Here is a 7,685-nt window from a genome sequence, read left to right on the forward strand (position 1 = left end):
GCGCCAAAGTACGCGTATTTAAGGGGTTTAGTATAGGCATTTTAAATGACATTTGGAAAAGAATATTAAAATATGTTATATCCACGATGTAGACACTCGACGTTAAAAAGTGAGTCGTATTTTGACGGCATTTAATGCGGGAATTGTCCGTCTGGAGCACTAAGAAAGCCGATTCTTTAAATAATAATATGTAATGGTATACGCATCAAAACTTTAAAAACGAATGTAGTTTACTCCCCAAACGATTTTTTGGAACTTTTTTTTGGAAATGTTAGTACTTTTTTGTTTGATGTATTGGTAAAATCAGAATTTACCTATCTTACTCACTTTTTATGTAATTGTTAATAAACTAATTAAAAATCAATTGTTAGTTTTATGTGGTTTATAAACAAAATCATAAAAAGTGAGTTAGATAGGTAAATTCTGATTTTACCAACACATCAAACAAAAAATTACTAACATTTCAAAAAAAAGAAAGTTTCGTAAAATCGTTTGTGAAGTAAACTACATTTGTTCCTAAAGTTTTAATAAATACCGCCCCATATAATTATTTAGAGAATCGGCTTTCTAAGCACCTCTGGCGGACAAGTCCCTCATTAAATGCCGTCAAAATACGACTAAAAAATTACTTAATCAAACATAGGAAGTGACTACACTTATCTACATTGTGGTTTTATCCTAAATATACTAATTTACTACACTCCGTTTCACGATCATGGGCGCTGTGTGCAGGTGGGCTAGGGGGCTACAGCCCCCCATGAGCTTAGTATAGCGGAGCTCAGCCCCCCACGGCCTCTCGGTTCTTATATTATAAAATAAGTCATAAGACATAACAAATAAATTAAGAAAGTCTTGAAACTAATGAAAAACGATGATGCACTTCGTCAAATGTTACCAGAGTTTAACAAAATATTATGCATAATGTTAGTTATACCAGTGTTATCATGTACTTCAGAGAGATCATTTTCTGCCCTTCGCAGACTTAAGACATACATCAGGAGTACAATGAGTCAAACACGGTTGAATGATATTTCCATTCTTCATGTTCACCGTGATGAAGAAATAAATGTAGAAACTGTCGCAAACCAATTCATCAACATTTCCAAAGTGCGGAAAAATGCATTTTCTTTATAAAATAATGTGTAACTTTCAAAATAAATTGGCATTTTTTAATTTTTGTCTTATGATTTTTTTATGATAATACTATTATAATTTTATAACATACAAAACAACAAATAACTAAATTTTAATAGTTAATTGTTTAACGAAAAATTTAAATAAAACGAAAATATTTATGTAAAACTTCAGTAAAAGTGTTCATAAAATAGTGAGCCCCCAATGATATTTTTAAAACCTGGCGCCAATGCATTTTAGTACAAAATCATCACATATAAGTGTATTCTTTTTAGTAAAACATACAAAGTATATCCTTGCCAGATTACGTAAATTTTCATTTGTAAGTATTATTTTATAGTTGTACGCACTAATTGTACTGATTATATTTCTTAACAATACGGAGTCAGTCTAATTTGCTAATTTGTTCAAAAGTATAGATTTCTAAAAAATTAATGAAATAGAAGGAAATAATGGCTAAAAATCTTCTAATCAAATGATAATCCCAATTTCTATCTGGCATAGAATCTGCGGTTATCATTTCACAATGATTACTGGTTGTAAACAATGCTCAGAAAATTAGTAAACATGGTCAGAGGTTGTCTCAAAACATAATCCAAACCACTTGTCTGCGATAGAAAAGTAAAATAAATGTTAGTAATTTACGGCAACATTGGTACTACTCTGAGCACGACTATAGTAAATTGCATCTAAGAGGTAAAATCGTTTAACATATATTAGGTAGATATTTATATATTTTTTACAATTTGCATTTTCAGAAAGTTTTGTTCCTCCAACGTTGAGTTAGTAGAAAATGAACTGACGAATAAAGGATTTGGAGTCCATGCAGTTGATGACTTTAATTCACCCAGAAAAGCCTTAGATACCCAATAATGTCCAATTCACGAACACCTGTGTAAGTATATATCACTAAAGTATCCGATTTTGAATGTTTGCCAAAACCAAAAGTAGGTATTATATTCAGCCCGTTTCATCAAAATAAATTAATAAATAAATAATTATATGTTAAAATCTTAAAATATTCATGACTTGTTTTAAAAATAAAATACAAATATAATAAGTGCTTGCCCCCACAAGGTTCTTAAAAAAATATTCTTGCCTTTAAGATTGTTTATAACATTATGTCATATGACTCTAATATATTAAGACTAACGGTACAAAGCTGGATCTACTGTACGCGCATTTGCATGTTGCTCTTTGTACAATTAAAGAAGACGAATGGTGCACTGACAATTTTTAAAAAAGTTTTAATTATTAGGTAATACAATTTTGCTGAGCAAGAATCCAATTTTAATAACGCAGAAGGCCTCAACATATTTAAATTGCAAAGAAACACATAAGACATAACTAGTTTGGACATTGCAGGTATCTTTTCTGAAGGGAAAGAGTATCTAGTTGGATGCGTTAAACAGATAAAGATTGAATGTTCCCAGTTGTTTTCAAATAGGTACATGGGGAAAAACAAAAAGATGATTGAGCAAAAATGATTATATTTTTGACAAATATTGATTTTCTTTTATTGGTAAAAAATACCTAGGTATAGATACAAGATTTGTTCGTCGAAGTTCCTGTTAGCATTTTCTATACACCATACAAATTTTAAAACGATTTTACTCTTTTTGAGCTAGTTACGGGGATAATACATTTCAATTTTTTCGATTTGTTTTGTTTTTAAAATTTTTGTCAATAAATATTATGTTATGACAAAGAGTTTCTATAATATCTGTTCACAAGTATAATATATACGTAACCACAATTTTTCATAAGCATTTACAGATCACATTTTGACAATATTCATCAACAATTTGCAAATTATTTTGCTTTTAAAAATGTATTAAATTTACAATTGTATATTTAGCTTACGCTTATAGTAAAAATTTATCATAGTAATATTTATTATAAAATTGAATTAAATATGTAAATTACTGGTTTACAGGTCGTCAAACCCGTTCCCATTTACAACGAGGAAAGTCAAACTTCTTTGAAAAAAGAGTATGCAATTACCAAAACGCTTCAGTGGCTGTTATTAAAGTTCTTCAAATATCAACAACGGACATAATTGATGAAGACTTTTAAACTAAGTGTATTCTAATAGGTTCCTATTTCCTTTAATTTGTGTATTTATTTTTCCCATGTTTCCCCCCACCACCTATCAGAAAGTAATTAGTTACTTTCTTTAACTGTGGAGTTGTGTTTGTGAATAAAATTATGTTGTCAATGACTAATTTAAGAAAACTTTATTTTTAAATTTTATAATAAAAAAAATATTAGGTACCTAATTAAAATCATTATAAATTACACTATCATATTTTTAATATTTGTCGTTTTCATATTATGTATTTTAAAATTTAGAAATATATCAATATATGACTAATGCAGTAATGTGATGTAAATTATTGTTTTAGTTGCAGCAGTTATTATTTGTACATCAGTGAAAATTGCATGTATATCTACAGTAATTTATTTTAGAGTAGGTAACACGAAAAACCAAAAACGAATTTACCTAAAAGTTCACGTTTTAATAAATTTTTTTTTGTTTTTGCCAGCGCTTTTGTAGACTAGGTACTGTTCATTTCGACATCCCCTATGCACCTACTATAGATTCACTTTCCCACCGGAAAAGATGAAAAGCGGAGCATTGCTTCCAATACTTATCGTGTACACATACACAAAGAATAAAAATGTATTAAGCATAACGTAAATTTGCCAATGGTATTAATATAGGTCGAATCACTCTAATTTTTAAACTAATGATGCTAAATGTGATATACATTCAGTGCCGTAGCCAGGGGTGGGCACTGGGGGCACGCCCCCCCTGATTTTTTTTATCTTGTTTTATTTTATATCATATAAATTATAAGTTAAAAGTTAATACGCACTTTTTGTTAACTTTTTATTAAGTTAGAAAAAAGGTAATTTGTTTATACGACGCTAGCGTACTTAATTTTTTTCCAACCCAAAATTAAATTATAGACTATTCTTTATACATTATTTCCATATAAGTTAGATTTGAATGATGATAAACATTTATAACTTTAAGCAATTCACGGTAAATATTTTTTGACATGAAAACGATATATAATTAAATTTAAAACAAAATAAATAAATGAAACTTATTTCTTAAAATGAAAAATTAACTCATTAATTTCATGTTAATTAAGAAAAAAATTTAGAAGTTTAACAGTTAAGTTCATGAAAAGACTGTAAAAAAGAAAGCTTTTTCTTCAATTGGCATGATTAAATAAAATTGGTCTTGCTTTAATGACCCATTTACACTAAAATGCCTATAAACTTCGATTGTTCGTCCTATATTTGAATATTATGCATTAATCATCTGGGAAACATGGTGTTTATTTTTTTTTTATCCTGTATAGAAAATTTCTACCAGAAGGAGTGCTTCGATTTCAATATATAGTACCTTATCTTTTAGAAAATTGGATCAAGATGGTACTTTAAGGAGGTCATTTTTTGATTTTCCCAATAGTTAACTAATGTCACGGGAAAAACCACCGAAAAATTACGAAAAACCGCTAAAAAAAGAGTTTTAATTTCTATCGCTTTGTTTATTACCATAGAAACGAATAAAACATTTCGATATTTCAATATTAATCAACTTACTGACTATAGTAAATAATAACAATATAAAATATCTAGACTGACAAACCGTCTCCACTCAGAATCGTTTTTCTTATACAATGATGTATTATATCATTGAATTCAAGTTTAATACAATTCATTATACATTGATCCACTTGTAACCATCTGTACAGCAAAGCGACATCCAATTACCCACTTTTTTTAAATTTGTTTTGAACATATTATTATTATTTAATAATTAAAAACTCAACAATTTCAAATCGTCTTATACATATGGTATATTTATTTAATAAAGGCTAATTTGGTGGTGTGGGGGCTTTCCCCGCCAAAGTTCTGTTTTCTAAAAATTATCTGGACCCTCCTCATGACAAATTCCTAAATACGCCACTGGTTAAGAAGACGTGTCACCCAAAGCTACAGATATCCCCATATAGTACTAGATAGCGAACTCCGACCATATTAAAGCATCATGGTTGGGGGGGGGGGGGGAGATAACTGTATGTTATTTTTATCATCATGGTAAATTGTGATCTATCTTATATATATAAATGTATAATGATAATAATACGGCGCCCAAAAATATGACAATAAATATCTTAAAATTAACTACACAGTTAATGGTTGACATAGGTACTGCAGTCAGAGATGACACTGAGATAACCCAGGGACGCTTAATGCCCAATCTTGTGAAGTTACTGCATGCGATGTCGCAAAACAATTTGTCTATTTGTCAAACGTCACATTGTAACATTCATAAGCAATCAGGTTGAGATATATGGGACTAACCAGTTACATCGCACTGACTACACATAGAGTACCTACACAGTCTAAGTGGATGCCGGGAAAAAAATTTAAAAAAAGTGCATTTCAATTTTATCGCCGACGGATTTGAACCCGCTACCCCTAAACCAAATGGACCTACGGCTAACTTATCGGGACACACTACTGAGATGTTTATAATGTACCAGTTTGGTGTATTTAAGCTTTTTTAATAGACACAAGTTAAGCGGGTACATATATAATACATTTAATATACAAGTTGTTTAATTTAATATAGTTTATATTAATTGTTAACTTAATAGGGAAGGTCACAACCTATGGTTTACCTACAGATTTCGATCAAATTAATTAACTTAACGAATCACCAATAAGTTACTCAATAATGTACAAATGGATTATACATTATATTAGGTAACTCTGTCGATGTCGTATTACTGTGATGGAAGGGGGTTAAGGCGTCTGGACTACCATACCACTGGCCTATAATAATGATGTTACATTTTTTTTGTGGGCTTATAAGCAGGGCTCGCAGGGCCGGATTATGGTCATAATTTAAGGGGGGCTATTACTTTTATTGAGGCCTTTTCACCCAAAACAATTTCCTTTTTTTCTTCTGATTTATTAATTTGTAATAAATATAAATTAAAATAAGTATAGCATTGTTTTTAAATAACATTTTATTCTTATATCATATTATATTTTTTTTGGCATATGCAATAAAAAAATATACACATATATTTTTAATCTTATATAATATTATTATGTTTGAAAAACTTTTTCCTGGATTTTTCCTGGGCAAATTGTCTTATAATATTTTCAAATGAAATATTCATAGTCAATTCACACTCTATTGAAAGAATAGATAGAGATGTCAGTCTTGATTCACCCATCATACAACGATATTTATTTTTAATTATTGTTAGTGCAGAAAAAGATCGTTCACTTTCACAGTTAGTAACTGGTATACTTAAAAAAATTCGGAACGCTACATAAATATGTGGAAAAACGCCCGAGAGATTATCTTCAACAATCATTTGTAACATGTTAACCGGGTTTTTTATTAATTTATTATCTTCCTTGACTTTAACCATACCAATGAATTGTTTCAATTCGTCGTATAGACTTTCTTCTAGATCACGAGAGTAAACTTTGACCAAATTATTTACGGATTTTTTCAATAAATTATCATCAATCACGTCCAAGCGAGTCAAAAATCCAAAAAGGTTTGTTATATTGTCATAAGCTGAGCTACGTTTTTTTAATTCGGTTTGCAATTTATCAATGATAACAAAAAAAGTGTTGACTCTAAATGTATCTCTACCTTTTAATCTCTCATGACATGTAGTACCATCCGAATATTTTTGAATAATTTTACGTTTGTATTTTCCTCCATTAGACCATTCTTTATTAACTGAGAGACTCAATATTTTTTGCTTCATCTTCATTTGCGTCAAAAAAATTTCTAGCACTAGGTTTAAAAATAAATTTAACCGATTATATTTATCGCGTTGACGGATCGGCTGGAAACCCGTTCGATAACGACGATAACGAGTTGCAAGAAGCGACGACCACTATACCTATAATTGGCTCTTGTGTGTCGGTAATGAAGTATCTAAGTATCTAAGTATCTAAGTCCATGTCCATTTTAATATGACATAAATTTAAAATGTATAAGTTATAATAATGTTTTGAAAAAAAATGAGTTGACACACTGTGGCCCCTTTCAACTTGCGGCCCGGGGCTATAGCCCCCCCTACCCCCCCCCCCCTTGATCCAGCCCTGAGGGCTCGAAAACGTTTATATAACGTTATAATTATAACGTTATACTTGTCAAAAAAGGATTGAAAAAGATAACAGAAAACAAAACGGTAGACAGTAAACGGTAATATTAAATTATCACTAAACAAAACGATGCAACGATTTACAATGTTCACAGTTTAATACATTTACCATATTTTGTAAAGATACATGGTCCTTTACATACTTTTAGTGCGTTTAAGTATGAAAATTACTTACAGCAATTAAAAAAATTTATGAAATGTGGCCGATTCCCGCTGTCTGAGGTTTATAATCGTATAATGGAACCTAGAATAAATATCCCGGAAAAATACAAAATATTGCTACTCAAACTTGTGCTATTAAAACATATAAAATTGACGAAAACTTTCAAATTT

General features: G+C 30.0%; 1 long non-coding RNA gene across 1 annotated transcript in view; it reads left to right on the forward strand.

Moving 5' to 3' along the window:
* Window positions 1-1,811: 1,811 nt before the first annotated feature.
* The window catches only part of LOC103307691, a 21,447-nt gene continuing 15,573 nt past the window's right edge, over window positions 1,812-7,685 (forward strand). Inside the window, exon 1 of the long non-coding RNA XR_003839427.1 lies at window positions 1,812-1,830. This is a non-coding gene — a long non-coding RNA (uncharacterized LOC103307691). The remainder of the gene's footprint in view (window positions 1,831-7,685) is intronic.

Source organism: Acyrthosiphon pisum, chromosome A2 (genome assembly GCF_005508785.2).
Source record: "Acyrthosiphon pisum isolate AL4f chromosome A2, pea_aphid_22Mar2018_4r6ur, whole genome shotgun sequence".
NCBI lineage: Eukaryota > Metazoa > Arthropoda > Insecta > Hemiptera > Aphididae > Acyrthosiphon > Acyrthosiphon pisum.